General features: G+C 41.7%; 1 long non-coding RNA gene across 1 annotated transcript in view; it reads right to left on the reverse strand.

Annotated features, from left to right (window-relative positions):
* LOC114078284 overlaps positions 1 to 15,117 on the reverse strand; it is a 31,294-nt gene continuing 16,177 nt past the window's right edge. Inside the window, exon 2 of the long non-coding RNA XR_003579874.1 lies at positions 1 to 238. This is a non-coding gene — a long non-coding RNA (uncharacterized LOC114078284). The remainder of the gene's footprint in view (positions 239 to 15,117) is intronic.

Below are 15,117 nucleotides of genomic sequence, written 5' to 3' on the forward strand. Positions count from 1 at the left end.
TTTTTCTTCTAACAACAGGGACATGTGCATAATCCTAGGACACAATGTGGTTTACATCCAGGACAACATTTACCCAAATAAATACTATTTTTCTTAAAAGAAACACTCCTTCTTATTCCCTCAATACATCCACAAATTCCATCAGTACAAGTCGGAATTCCAAGTTGACAAGAAGGAGCACAATCTTTTGTTGTTTGACATTTTTGATCTTTTCCGAATACTATACATGATTGTGAACCTATATCAGAAATAAAAATATATATTGATGTCGTTAGTTCAAGTAAACGAATTAACAATACATACAAATAAAGCATATAGAATTGCTTCAATTTGCTACCCTTATTTTAATAAAAAATATAATACAAATCCCAAATGTTAACCTTTATGTGTGTGTGTATAAAGAAAAAAATTCATTTACATAGCATCTAAGAAGTGATAATGAGAGGGATAGAGGTAGAGGGAGAAGGAAAGATATGAAAAGGGGATAAATGCATGGAAGCTGATGTACCGTGGTTTTACGGTACTTTCAATGCTTCTTCCTTAAGTTTAGTGTGTGTCTAAGGCCTCTTTGAAGTAGATTTAATGTATTTTTCTCTCTGTTTTGATGTACCATGGTTTCAGGGTACTTCCAATGCTTTTTCCTGAAGTTTAGTGTGTGTCTAAGACCTTTTTGTATTGGTTTTAATGTAGTTTTCTCTTTGTTTGCAGGAAATCTGTCCAGAAGGAGAACGTGTCAAATTTGTGTTGAAAATTGTAGAAGTGACGACCTACGGAGCCATCGACGGTCCGTAGGTGTCCACTGTCGTACGAAGAAAAATGCTTCTAAAGGAAGTTGGGGAATTCTGACCAAGTATGGGGCTACAGAGGCTCTCGATGGACCGCCATAGCCACGATGGACCGTCCTGCACATCCATCAATGTTAACAGAAAGTAGCCCCAGTACCCATCTCCAAAAGATTCTAAGTATGGAAGAACGGAAGACATCGACGGTCCGTTGTGCACGCAACGGATCTTCATCCATGTCCGTCGATGGTAACAGAAAGTTGGTGAAGAGAGAAGTAGAAAAAGGAATTAAGTATGGAACAACGGAGGGCCTCGACGGTCCGTCGTGACCTCGACGTTCCGTCGTGACTTTAACGGTCCGTCGCTCCAGTCGTCAACTCAAACGCGTTTTTGGGCAGATTTTCCCTAAATAGATTTACCTCTTTTGTTATGACTCTATTATGATAAATACTTTTAAAAAACTTGTTTTTGGGGTTATACTCTTGGATAATTGCTAGTTTTATTGTTCTAAGTGTTGAATTTTGGTATTTTCTTAAAATCACTTTATTTTACGGAATCGTTTAGTGCAAGTTTTTGATTAATTCCAGTAATCTTCTGGATTTTCTTCAATCTCATCAAAGTAAGTGCATGATTTCTTATATAATTAATATGAATTGTATGATTATTAACATGGGGAGTGTCCGTATGCTGAGATTGCTGAGAAGTTGGAGAAAATCTGTCAAAATAATAAAGCTTGGAGCACTAGGAAGTCAGATACTGGGAGAAACACTTTTTGTAGTGCAATGCGCACACAATCCAGCCACAGAAGAGATTCGTGAGTAAATGGCTCAAATGAGAACTGATCTTGGGTTGGTGTTGAAACATTTTATTGGGGTTGCAGAAAAGGTAAATGCGGTGAACTACTTGTCTAAACCACCACCGCAAACTGATGAGTATTACTATGAGGAAGACACTTATGATGTAAATGATCAGACGAGGGGTTTCCGACCAAACGCCCAAGGCTCCAATCAGGAAAATTAGCGCCAAGGTCAATGAAACCAAGGTCGAAACTCTGGTAATTACAACCAAGAGGTTCATTAGGTCTGAGATGGGAATTACAACCGCGACAACAACTTCAACCGGGGTAACTATGGTAACAGAAACAATAGGAATGGGCCCTATGTTCCACCTCAAAATCATGAAGTTGCTCCTAGGGATGGTGGAGGTAGTATGGCGCGAGTTGAGGATATGTTCCAGAAAATGATGAGGAGGTTTGATGCTAGTGATGAGCACACTAAAGAGTTGAGGAGTGACTTAGCAAGTATTGGGGAAAAAGTTGATGCACATGCAATCTCGATCAAGCATCTTGAGTTGCAAATGGCCCAATTGTCTTCGATTGTGAATCCACACCAACCGGGAACTCTTCCTAGCAATACTGTCCAAAATCCTAAAAATGATGGACATTGTATGTCAGTCGGTAAGCAAACCATTATCCCACCGATGCTGTCCGGTGTAGAAAATATGATAAGAGGCGATGATGAGCTAGTGGAGGTTAGTGGTGAGTTAGAAGACAAAACAGGGAAAGAAGTTGAGGTACCCCAAAAGGTGACCCCCATGCCTAGACCACTACCTCCATTTCCACAGAGGTAAGTGAAAAAGACAGAGGATGGTAAATACCGGTGTTTTATTACTATGTTGAAATAGCTTTCCATCAATGTCCCTTTGATCGAATCTCTTGAACAAATGCTCGATTATGCCAAGTTCATGAAAGATATGGTAACTAAGAAAAGATCGGTCGGTTTTAAGATGATGATAGAATGCAACATTGTAGTGCTATTGCTATGAGGTCTCTAGTGCAAAAGAAAGAAGATCCGGGTGCATTCACCATTCCATGTACAATCGGGTTATTAAACTTTGCAAAAGCATTATGTGACCTTGGGGCAAGCATAAATATCATGCCTTTGTCTATTTATAAGGAGTTGGGTTTGGGTGACCCAAAGCCCACTGCGATGCGGCTACTGATGGCCGATCGAACGATAAAGAGGCCTATTGGGATACTCCATGATTTGTTAGTAAAGGTGGAGTCATTCATCTTTTCGGCCAATAGTGTGATTCTGGAATGTGAGGTTGATTTTGAGGTGCCTATTATCCTTGGAAGGTCATTCCTTGCTATGGGTAGAGCCTTGGTTGATATGGAGAAAGGGCAAATGAAATTTTGATTGAACAATGAAGAAGTGAATTTCAATGTTTATAGGTCCATGAGGCAAAGTGGTGAGATCCAATCGGTATCTGCCATATCTTACAAAGTTGAAAAGTCATCTAAGGTACAAATAGAAGAGCGTCTGTGTGTAGAAGCACTAGCGGCAGTGATCATGAATTTTGATAGTGATTGTATTGAAGAGTATGAGTCATTGGTCGCGGCACTTGATCGAGGTGATGTTCGACTTAAACCAAAGAAGTTAGAGTTAGATATGATACATCGCGAGTCTCCACTCGCGAAACCATCTATAGAAGAGGATCCAAAAGTAGAACTTAAGGCTCTACCACCTCATATGAGGTATGTATTCTTGGGAAAAGGTGACACTTTGTTGGTAATTATTGCATCAGATTTAAATGTGCATCAAGTTGAGAGTTGGGTGGAGGTGTTAAAAAGGTTCAAAAGAGCTATTGGATGGACTATTGCGGATATTATTGGGATTCCTCCCGGGATTTTTTCACATAAAATCCAACTCATGCACGATCATAACCTAAGTATTGAGCACTGGAGACGTTTAAATCCACATACGCAAGAGGTTGTAAAGGAGGAAATCATTAAGTGGTTGGATGCTTTATTGATATATCCAATCGCCGATAGTAGTTAGGTATGCCTGATCATTGTGTACCTAAGAAAGGGGGAATGACTGTGGTCCCCAATGAGAAAAATGATCTTGTTTCGATGAGTTCGGTGACTGGAGAAGGCTATGTATGGATTACCAGAAATCAAATGCATAGACCGAGAAAAACCATTTTCCTATGCCCTTCATGGATCAGATGTTAGATAGACTTGCAAGAAAGGGGTGGTACTATTTTCTTGAAGTCTATTCGGGTTATAATCAGATTTATATTGCACCAGAAGATCAAGATAAAACCACCTTGACTTGTACTTATGGGACCTTCGTGTTCAAGAGAATGTCGTTTGGGTTATGTAATGCACCAGCCACATTTCAGAGATGAATGATGTCAATATACTCCGATATGGTGGAGGACACTATTGAGGTGTTTATAGATGATTTTTCAGTGGTTGGTGACTCCTTTGAGCGGTGTTTGAATCATTTGTCTGAGGTTCTTAAGAGGTGTGAAGATTGCAACCTTGTGCTAAATTGGAAAAAATGTCACTTCATGGTGAAAGAAGGTATTGTATTAGGTCATCGCATTTCAGTGAAGGGTATAGAGGTTGATCGAGCTAAAGTTGAGGTGATAGAGCGACTTCCTCCACCTATCTCTGTAAAAGGCGTGAGAAGTTTTCTTGGGTATGCAGGCTTTTACCGGAGGTTCATCAAGGATTTTTCAAAGATTGCACATCCTTTGTGCAGGTTGCTTTAAAAAGAGTGTATGTTTCATTTTGATGAATCTTGTCTTAAGGTTTTTGGTGAGTTGAAGGAAAAGTTGGTGTCTGCACCTATCTTCATTTCTCTGGATTAGAGCAAGCCCTTTGAGGTGATGTGCGATGCGAGTGGGGTTGCTCTTGGTGTGGTAATGGGACAAAGAAGGGAGAAAATCCTTCATACCATTTACTATGATAGTAAAGCCCTTAATGAAGCCCAAAAGAACTACACCGTGACTAAACAAGAGCTCCTTGCATTAGTCTTTGCTTTCGAGAAATTTCGCTCCTATTTGCTTGGCACTAGAGTTATAGTGCATACTGATCATTCTTCTTTGAGATATTTGATGTCAATGAAGGATTCAAAACCGAGGTTGATTCGTTGGGTATTACTATGTAAGAATTTGACTTTGAGGTAAAAGATAGAAAAAGGACCGAAAATCAAGTTGCTGATCACTTGTCCCGATTAGAAGATGAAGCAATGAGAGAGTTGGGTGAAAAGGCTTAGATTGATGATACTTTCCCTGATGAACATGTAATGGCTGCCTCCCAAGACTTGATCCCATGGTTCGCAGATTTTACGAATTATCTGTCTAGTGATATCGTTCCACCGAACATGTCCTTTCATCAAAGGAAAAAGTTCATGCATGATGTGCAAAAATTCTTTTGGGATGAGCCATACTTTTATAGGAGTTGTGTTGATGGGCTTATTCAGCATTGTGTGCCGGAAGTTGAGATGTTGAGCGTTTTGGAAGCATTCCATTCTTCGCCTGTAGGTGGGCATCATAATGGTATTCGAACTACTCACAAGATCTTGCAATATGGCTACTATTGGCCAACCATCCACTAAGATGCTCATGAGTTTTCCAAGGCATGTGTAGATGCCAAAGAGACGATGGCATTTCGCGAAAGCAAGAGCTCCTTGTAAACCCCATTTTGGTGATTGAGTTGTTTGATGTGTGGGGCATTGACTTTATGGGCCCTTTTGTGAGTTCTCATGGGATGAAGTACATTCTTGTGGCAGTCGATTATGTGTTTAGATGGGTGGAAGATATTGCACTCACGAATAATGAAGGGAAGAGTGTCACCGCGTTCTTGAAAAAGAACATATTTTCTAGATTTGGCACCCCAAGGGCTATTATTAGTGATGGGGGATCTCACTTTTGCAACAAGCTATTTAAGGGATTATTAAAAAAATATGGGGTTCGCCATAATGTGCCACTCCTCAAACTAATGGGCAAGTTGAGGTGTCAAACAGGGAGATTAATCAAATTTTGGTAAAATCGGTGAATGCTAGTAGAATGGATTGGTCAAGGAGGCTTCATGATGCTCTTTGGGCCTATCGAACAGCATACAAGACTCCCATAGGTATGTACCCATACCAACTTGTGTATGGGAAGACTTGTCACTTACCGGTTGAATTAGAGCATAAGGGCATGTCGCCAATGAAGAAGTTGAAAATGGATTGGAATGAGACTACGGAACGGAGGTTAAACGGGTTGAATGATCTTGATGAATTTTGCTTGTAGGCATATGAAAGTTCAGCCCTCTACAAAGAAAATATGAAAAAGTACCACGACCAAAAGATTGAGAAACGCAATTTTTTGGTCATGTATTTGGTGCTTTTGTTAAATTCTAGGTTGTGTTTGTTTCCGGGCAAACTCAAGTCCAAATGGACTGGTCCCTATTTGATCACCCAACTATTCCCTCATGGTGAGGTTGAGTTGGATAACAAGGAGGGTGTGAGGTTCAAGGTGAACGGGCAGCGAATCAAAATATATCTAGGGAATGCTAAAACGACGAACAATGTGATCGAGGCATACCATCTTAATGAAGTCTGAGTAATCAAGAGCCCTCCGCCGTGCCGCGACGTTAAATCAAGCGCCGATTGGGAGGCAACCCAATATGTATCCTCTAGCAAACTATAGGTTTATTATGATTCTCTAGGTATATTTGCATTATTTTTGTTTTTATTTATTTAATGTTCCGTCTGACTGCTCTTTTCTTTTTCATTACTAGTTTTGAATAGAGCATAAACTAGGGCCCGTGACCAAAAAGAGTCCAGAAAACATAAAAAGACTAGCTTAATGGGTGCTCAATGTGCAGGTATCAAGTCACCAAAAATCTGCAGAAAAATTGGTCTGCAGCACCCATCGATAGACCGTCGGTGGGATCCATCATGCCCAAGTATGTCTTTCAAATTTTCCAAGTTAGGACACCTTCGGCAGACCCCCAGTGACGGACCGTCAACACTGTTATGGTTCGTCGACGGGGAATCGTCGTGTCTTTACTGACCGACCTGACCCGACCCGTCCGACTGAATATTAAAAGTTTTAAACTTTTAAAATTCCCACCTCTTCACATAACTCCTCATAACCGTTTCTCTCCTAATTTCATACTATTTCTCCCCACTTCATCACCATTAACTCCCATTCCCTCTTCATCTTCTAATTTCCCACATTTCCCCAAATTCCCACAGTCCCTTTCTCTCCAAATTCACCCAGTTTTTTTAGTCCATTGTCGGTCGGTGTTCGTGGTTGTTGTTAATACTGTTCAAATCCTAGAGTTCATACTCTTATTCCTCTACTACAGTTGCCAGGTGTTGTTCAGATCCGCTCAGATTAGCTTATTACTATGATGTCTAACTATTTGGGTACTTAATATTGGACCATGTTGCATGCTAAAACTTCCACACAAATGTCCTAAGTCCTTTAGAATAGTGAAATTGGAATGGATAGGGGTGTGTTGTTAAAAAATAGAGTGTGTTTGCATGATTTTGTTCCTTACCTAGGGTTTGATAGGCTGTCGAAAATGCATGTTAGAACTATGAAAATTCATGTGAATGATAGGATGCTAGGTAAATGTTTTATAAACTTAGGCTTCTAAGAATACCTCAAATTAATATGATAGGGTATCAAAGTTTTGTTGCAAAACTCTGTTCCCTGAAGGTCAGTACAAGACCCCGTCGGTCCCTCGACGGACCGTCATTGAGGTTTGTCAACCCTACCTTCCCTAGTTTATTCTAAGTGTCCATCGAGGGACCACTTTGACGGACCGTCGTTCCTTCAACGGTCCGTCCTTAATAACCGTCGACACTGTCAGAACCTTTGTTTCTGACGTCATTAAAATTTATTCTAAGTGTCTCTTAACAGACCCTTATGACGGACCGTCGTCCCTTCGATGGTCCGTCCTGCACAATCGTCGACACTGTCAGAACCTTTGTTTTTGATGTCATTAAAAATAATTCTAAGTGTTCCCCGACGGACACCCATGACGGACCATGGTGCCTACGACGGACCGTCTATGGGTCCGTCCTGCACTCTGTACTTCTGCACTGTCATTTCATTTCTATGCTTTGCTGCTTCTTCTATTACTAACTACTTCTGTATGCAGGTACAAATGGCACAAAAACAGGACCGTGTCTACTCACGAGGGCGTTCAAGGTCAGTCGCCCCATCGAACCGGCTTATCATAGGCTCAGATGATGAGCGTGACCCAAAGTACGTGCCACCAGGCACCCGCACTCTTACCTCTTCTGCCCGCTCCACTAGAGCCATGACCATGAGAGTGGAGCCCGGCGTAGTCACCGCCTCCCCGTCTTAAGAGGAGCGCATACTAACCGGCACACCTTCTGGGCTCCTGCACATTTGAGGAGCATCTTGCTCTGAGGATGCTTCCGGTTCTGAGGAAGTGTCCGGTTCTAAGGACGTCTCCAGGTCTGAGGAGGCCTCTGCTCCTACCGACGCATCCCAGTCTTCCTCGTTTCATGAGGCTGATAGTGCTGACTCTACTTCAACGCCCTAGACTGGCTCCCCGGCCCATTTGCTGATCAGCCTAACCGGTGGTGTGTTGAGGGAAAATATAAGGTATACACCAATGCCAAGCTGCCGAATGAAAAGGGGGTCATGACCTGGACCCTGACACTAGAGCGGCGGGTCCTTACGGGGAGTCACCCCACAATGCCGTCTATTCAGGAATTATTTACCAGGCATTAGCTGGAGTGGACGGCTCGGGATGTAGGTCGCTACAGTGAGGAGATGGTACGAAAGTTCTACGCCTCTTATGTGGCGACTCTCTGATCTCAGCTAGACAGGCGGGCAGTCCCCGCTAAACATGCTCCTTTGGATTACGTCCGAGTCCGCAGCAATTGGGTTGACATTTTCTTGCCGGCCATCCATATATATCTCTATAGGGCAGATGTTGATGCCATCCGAACACCTCTCACCGCCGAGTTCGACTATCAATGGAAGTTGATTAAAGATGGCCGGTTCCAGCGTGAGCCAGAGTTCAGAGAGACAACCAAGCCATGGATGTCACAGTACCTTTCTGTCTATGGTGAGGCTGCCGATTGGGTGCTGGAGCCCAAGAGAAGTATCAAGAAGGCTCACCTCACCTTCACAGCCAAGTTTTTATGGCTACTGGTCCGACAATGCCTTTCCCCCACTGCTGTTTATAATATTGTCACCTGGGATCGTGCAGTGCTGGTGGCGGCGATGATTGCGCGAGAGGGCCTTCAAGGTCACTACTACTTACCCTTTCTCGTGCATGATTTTTGCTCTATGCAGGTTAACAGGAGTGCCCGTGTGGCACATTGATGTGCTCAAGACACCGTCTGGCACAGTTGATATTGGCCTCATTTGGGATGAGGCCAATGAATTGGCTCCCAACAGAGGGCCTTGTATAAAGGTGCAGTTTCTATGTGAGAACCTGGCAGCCACGGTAGAGCAGGACCAAGGGGCTAATCCGGATACATGGTAGCCTACCGATACCACTTCGGTCCAGTCTATCCCGAGTGTCTGCACTGCTCTGAGCTCCTCCTGCTCTATCCCATCTGCTACACTGGTCCCGCTAGCTAGGGACCAGAAACTTGAGGCCCAAGTGGCCACATTTCTGCACCACATCCAGCCTTGGATGCAAAGGTCTATTTGTAGAGGAGCACTTAGAGAGGAAGATGGCCCAGCACACTGAGCGGAAGGTCATGGAGGTCCACCAGTTCTTGGACGCTTTTGAGCTGCGGTTTCTTGCCCGACCAGCCCATACAGTGGATGTGATGGCTCTCTAGGCTGCCGTGGAGAGTCTTAGAGCAGATTTAGATACTATACTAGAGGATCGGGTGCTAATGTCTGAGGCCTCTTCTGCAGAGCCTGCTGAGGATACAATGTTGGCTGCCTTGTTCTCCACTGCCACAGTGCCACCACCTCAACCACGAGAGCGTGACAAGAGGAACCAAACTAGAGATGAGTAGGAGTCCCAGGCTCGGAACAAGGAGCGCCTTGAGTTGGAAGCTGCGAGGAGAGCCTCGCTTATTGTTGAGGAGGGTCGTCAGTTGAAGGCTATAGAGTTGGCTGTTGGGGCGTCTAGCTCCAGAGTTGATGAGGCTGAGAGGAGCACTACTGTTGGTGTTGTTGTTGCTGAGGACACTAGTGAGGGTGTCCTGACTACAGATAGATCGGGTTCCGAGCAAGCGGACCCGCCATCTTGTTGATCGCCGGTGCTTTGCCCCTCAAGTTTACTTCACCTACCACCTTATTTTATATACTTTTATGCATTGGGGGCAATTGCATGTCTTTTTATTGGGGGTGGGGTAAATGGAAAGGGAGTGCCTAGGGTGAAGTCTGAGTAGCCCACCTCACAATCCTCTCTTGGGGTTTTCTTGCCTGTGTTCTTTTCCCCCCAAGAGACTGGTTATTTTTATTATTGAACCGGCATGTTGGTATCTTTTGTACATAGTATATAAATGGAATTTGAAGCATGCTGGCTAAACAAAATGATATCCTGATTTAAAGAAATGTTGCATGACTAGGCACAGTAACTGAGAAATGTGTGTCTCTAAGCATGACATATAGATACACCACTGCATGACCCTAAATATAAGACTCGAACTAGGTGTCTGATAATCTGGTAGAGTAATGAGATGTCAAGTGAGTGTGAGAAAAATTTGAATAGCCCACTATTTGTACTAAGCTAGAACTTGCCTGGTTAGTCCTGCTAAAAGTAAGCCGTAATAGACAATTAGGAAAGGATCATAGGCCCTTGTTCAATATAGCCATTATCCTAAATAACTAAAAAAACGAATGAAATTAATCCCTTCTTCATCCAAATGATTTGATCTTAAAATAGATTTTTCTTTTTCACCCCAACTGATCATTTTTGGGAACAATGTGTTGGTCTTGGTCCCTCCTTGGACATGTGCACCTCAGCTTATGCCAAAAGTATAAGTTAAGGGTGGCTAATGCAGAAAACAACCTTGTCATGGCCATGACCCAACTTTGGGTGTTGTGTACCTTGACTCATGGGAAAGACATGAGTAGAGGATGACTATTATGAGGAATACTCCGGAAAGTGGGGTTGAAAGAATAAAGAGAGAGAAAGAAGAAAAGAAAAGTGATCAAGAAAAGTTGAAAGCAAAGAATTATCTTTTAAAAATTTTAAAAAATACAAGAAAGAATAGAGTCAGTTATACAATAGGAAAAAGAAGGGAGAATAGCAAGGTTAAACAAAATTAGGAAAAAAGGCGGAAAAAAATGATAAAAAGGTAGGATGCTTAGCCATTATGTCAAGAAGGGCAACAAGTCACTAAAATATATCTAAATATACCCTACCTGACCTTGACCCTAAGTTACAAGCTAAGAAAGTTCTATCATGATCCTAAGAGTGTATTATGGTCTTAAAGTAGTAAAATTAAGGGCAAGCCTTTGCAACAAGTATAAATGAGGTGAGAAGTTTTTCTGAGAGTGAGTGCTGAAAAATAATTCTTATACTCAAACTGAAATCATTGTGTGAAAAATGAAAATGTTGTTTTGAAGTGAGGACACTAGTTGCAATATAGAAAAATTGGTACCTTAGTGAGAGGTCAAAGATGATTGGTGTCGGTGTGTAGTGAGTCTGTGTCATGGTCTGATCCACATGAACAAGCCTAATAGTTATAGCATGCTTAAAAAAAACTTGAAAATAATCGGGATTGATAGCCGGATGATTGCAAAAAGCTAAAATAAGAAACTTTTGTGCAATGATTTTGTGGTGAGTCATAGTGCGTCGCTTGAGGACAAACAACGAATTTAAGTTGAGGGTGTTAATGTAACGTGGTATCACTGTACTTTCAATGATTTTTCCTTAAGTTTAGTGTGTGTCTAAGTTTTTTTTTATTGGTTTTAATGTAGTTTTCTCTTTGTTTGCAAGAAATCTATCTAGAAGGAGAACGTAGGAGAATTAAGCTGAAAATTGCAGAAGTGACGATCTACGGAGCCATCGACGGTCCATCGTGACCTGGACGGTCCATAGGTGGCCACTGTCGTACGAAGAAAGAGGCTTCTAAAGAAGTTGAGGAATTCTGACAAAGTGTGGGTCTACGGAGGCTCTCGACGGACCGTCATAGCCACGACAGACTGTCCTGCACATCCGCCAATGTTAACAGAAAGTAGCCCCAGTACCCATCTCCAAAAAATTCTAAGTATGGAAGAACGGAAGACATCGAGGGACAGTTGTGCACGCAACGGATCTTCATCCATGTCCGTCGATGGTAACAGAAAGTTGGTGAAGAAAGCAGCAGAAAAAGAAGTTAAGTATGGAATGACGGAGGGCCTCGACGGTCCGTCGTGACCTCGACAATCCGTCGCTCTAGTCGTCGACTCAGACGCGTTTTTGGGCTAATTTTCCTTAAATAGATTTCCCTCTTTTGTTAGGACTCTATTATTATAAATACTTGTAAAAACCTCGTTTTTGGGGTTAGACTCTTGGATATTTGCTAGTTTTATTATTCTAAGTGTTGAATTTGGGGATTTTGTGAAAATCACTTTATTTTACGGAATCCTTTATTGCAAGTTTTTGATTAATTCAAGTAATCTTCTAGATTTTCTTCAATCTCATCAAAGTAAGTGCATGATTTCTTATATAATTAATATGAATTGTGTGATTATAAACATGGGTAACTAAACTCCGTAATTAGGGTTGTGGGAACCATGGGTAAATAACAAGGTAAAACCTAGCTAAAATAACAATTCTCAAATGGTGCCTTGCATGTATTGATAATTCTTTCGTTTAGAAGTCTTTTTAACGAGTGCACGCGTTAGAACTCACCTTGTTGCTACTTGCCATACCAAGGAGGTAGATAATAAGAAAAGAATTATCAACATAGATTTAGTATACACTATCTAATAGTCTAGTGTCGGTTGGTGTGAAGTAACTACTAAGCCAAACATCGATTATGATGCTTAATATGAGGTAAAGGTAAGGTTTAGTAAAGCATACACACATATACGGACCAAGGTGCGGAGTGATTCCGAGGATGCTCCATTAGAGTAGGCCCGGTAATGAAGGATTTTCATAAGTTTTTCTCGATGACTTACCCAGAATTCCTCTCGAATGGAAAATAAATTACGGTATTGATTTATTGATGGATACAAAACCATCTCAATCCCTCCTTACCGAATGGCCCCAACCGAGTTGAAGGAATTAAAGGCTCAACTCAAGGATTTGCTAGAATAGGGTTTTATTCAATCAAGCATATCTCCATTGGGTGGGGTGCTCTGGTGTTATTTGTGAAAAAGGAAGATGGATCTCTTCAGATGTGTTTTGACTACCGGCAATTGAACAAGGTCACTATAAAGAATAAGTACCCACTCCTTAGGAATGATGATTTGTTCGACAAACTCCAAGGAGCAAGTTACTTTTTGAAAATTGACTTGACCTCGGGTTATCACCAACTTAGGGTGAGAGGTATTGATATTCCAAAAACAACATTCCGAACTGGATTTGGTCATTTTTAATTCTTAGGTGATGTGTTATGGTCTTACAAATGCTCCGACGACTTTCATGGACCTCATGAATCTAGTTTTTAGAAGTCATCTTTATTTGTTTGTGATTGTCTTTATTGACGGTATTTTGGTATGCCCTAAGAGTAAGGATGGTAATGTGAACTATTTGATGATAGTTTTGCAAGTCCTCAAGGACAACCAACTCTTGACCAAATTTACTAAATGTGAATTTTGGTGAGGTCGATTACGTTTCTTGGTCACATAGTTTTTAGTGAAGGTGTAGAGGTCGATCCGAGAAAGACGGATGCGGTCAAAACTTGGCGTAGACCTTTTAGTCCTATGGAAATCCGTAGGTTTTTGGGTTTAGCCAGATACTACAGGAGGTTTGTTGATGGATTTGCATATCTCACATCTCCATTGATGGTCTTGACCGAAAAGAAGTCAAAGTTTGAATGGTAGGAATCATGTGAAAAGAGCTGCCAATTATTGAAGGTTAAACTCACCTCCGCTTCGGTGTTAACCTAACCGGAGGGTACTGAAGGGTTTGTGTTTATTGTGGTGCTTTTCGAATATGTTTGGGTTGTGTCCTTATGCAGCACGGTAAGGTGATAACATATTCCACTAGCAATGCAAGGTTCATGAGAAAAACTACCCAACTCATGACCTTGAACTAGCGTCCATAGTGTTTGCCTTGAAAATTTGGAGACACTATCTTTATGGGGTACGTGTTGATGTGTTTAGCGATCACAAGAGTTTCCAATATGTGTTCAATAAAAAAGATTTGAATTTTTCTCCAAAGAAGGTGGTTAGAGATTTTAAAATATTATGATATGAGTATCCTATACCACCCTGAGAAAGCCAATGTGATTGAGGATGCCTTGAGTAGTTTCTCTATGCCTAGTGTGTTGCATGTTGAAGAAGAGAAAAGGGAGCTAGCCCAAGATGTGCATAGCCTAACTCGGTTGGGTGTCCGACTAGATGATTCTCAAAAAGTGGGTGTCATGATCCGTCATAATTCCAATTCATCTGTTATTGTTGATGTAAATTCTAAACAACATCTTGAACCTATCTTGATGGAATTTAAATATTTGGTACTCAACAAATCTATAGAAACTTTATCGCAAGGATAATATGGGGTGCTTAGGAACCAAGGAACGTTATGTGTACCGGATGTGGATGGAATAAGGGAAAATATCTTAAAGGAGGCCCATGGGTCTCGATATTCCATCCATATATGGGCCACCAGAATGTATTGTGACTTGCGAGAGATTTATTGGTGGAAAAAAATGAAAAAGGACATAGCAAACTTTGTGGCTAGATGCTCAAATTGCCAGCAAGTCAAGGCCGAGCATCAAGTACCTAGAGGTCTAACTCAAGATATTGATATCCCAATTTGGAAATGGGGAGATGTCAGCATGGACTTCGTGGTAGGGTTGCCTTGTACCCTTTGGCAACATGACTCTATATGGGTTGTTGTGGATAAGTTGACTAAATCATCCCATTTCCTTCCCGTCAAAGTTTCTTTTCGGAGGAAGAGTATTATAGATTGTACATTAAGAAGATCATAAGGTTGCATGGGGACCCTTCTTTGATCATTTTGGACAGAGGTGCCCATTTACCTCTCTCTTTTGGAGGTCTTTCCAAAATGGGCTTGGTACTCAAGTAAAACTTAGTGCCGCATTTCACCCTCAAATGGATGGTCAAGTGGAGCGCACCATCCAATCACTAGAAGACAAGTTGAGAGCGTGTGGCATTGACTTCAAAGGTAATTGGGATGACCACCTAACTTTGATAGAATTTTCCTACAACAATAGCTACCTTTCAAGTATTTCTATGGCACCATTTGAACCACTTCATGGTAGGAGGTGTCAATTTTCGGTTGGATGGTTTGAGGTTGGTGAATTTGCACTTCTTCGTCCCGAGGTAGTCTATGAGGCCACGGGAAAAGTTAGAATGATAAGAGATAAATTAAAAATAGCTTATAGTCAGCAAAGTCATATGCCGACAATAGAAGAAGGGACCT

The sequence above is a fragment of the Solanum pennellii genome, chromosome 8 (genome assembly GCF_001406875.1).
Source record: "Solanum pennellii chromosome 8, SPENNV200".
NCBI lineage: Eukaryota > Viridiplantae > Streptophyta > Magnoliopsida > Solanales > Solanaceae > Solanum > Solanum pennellii.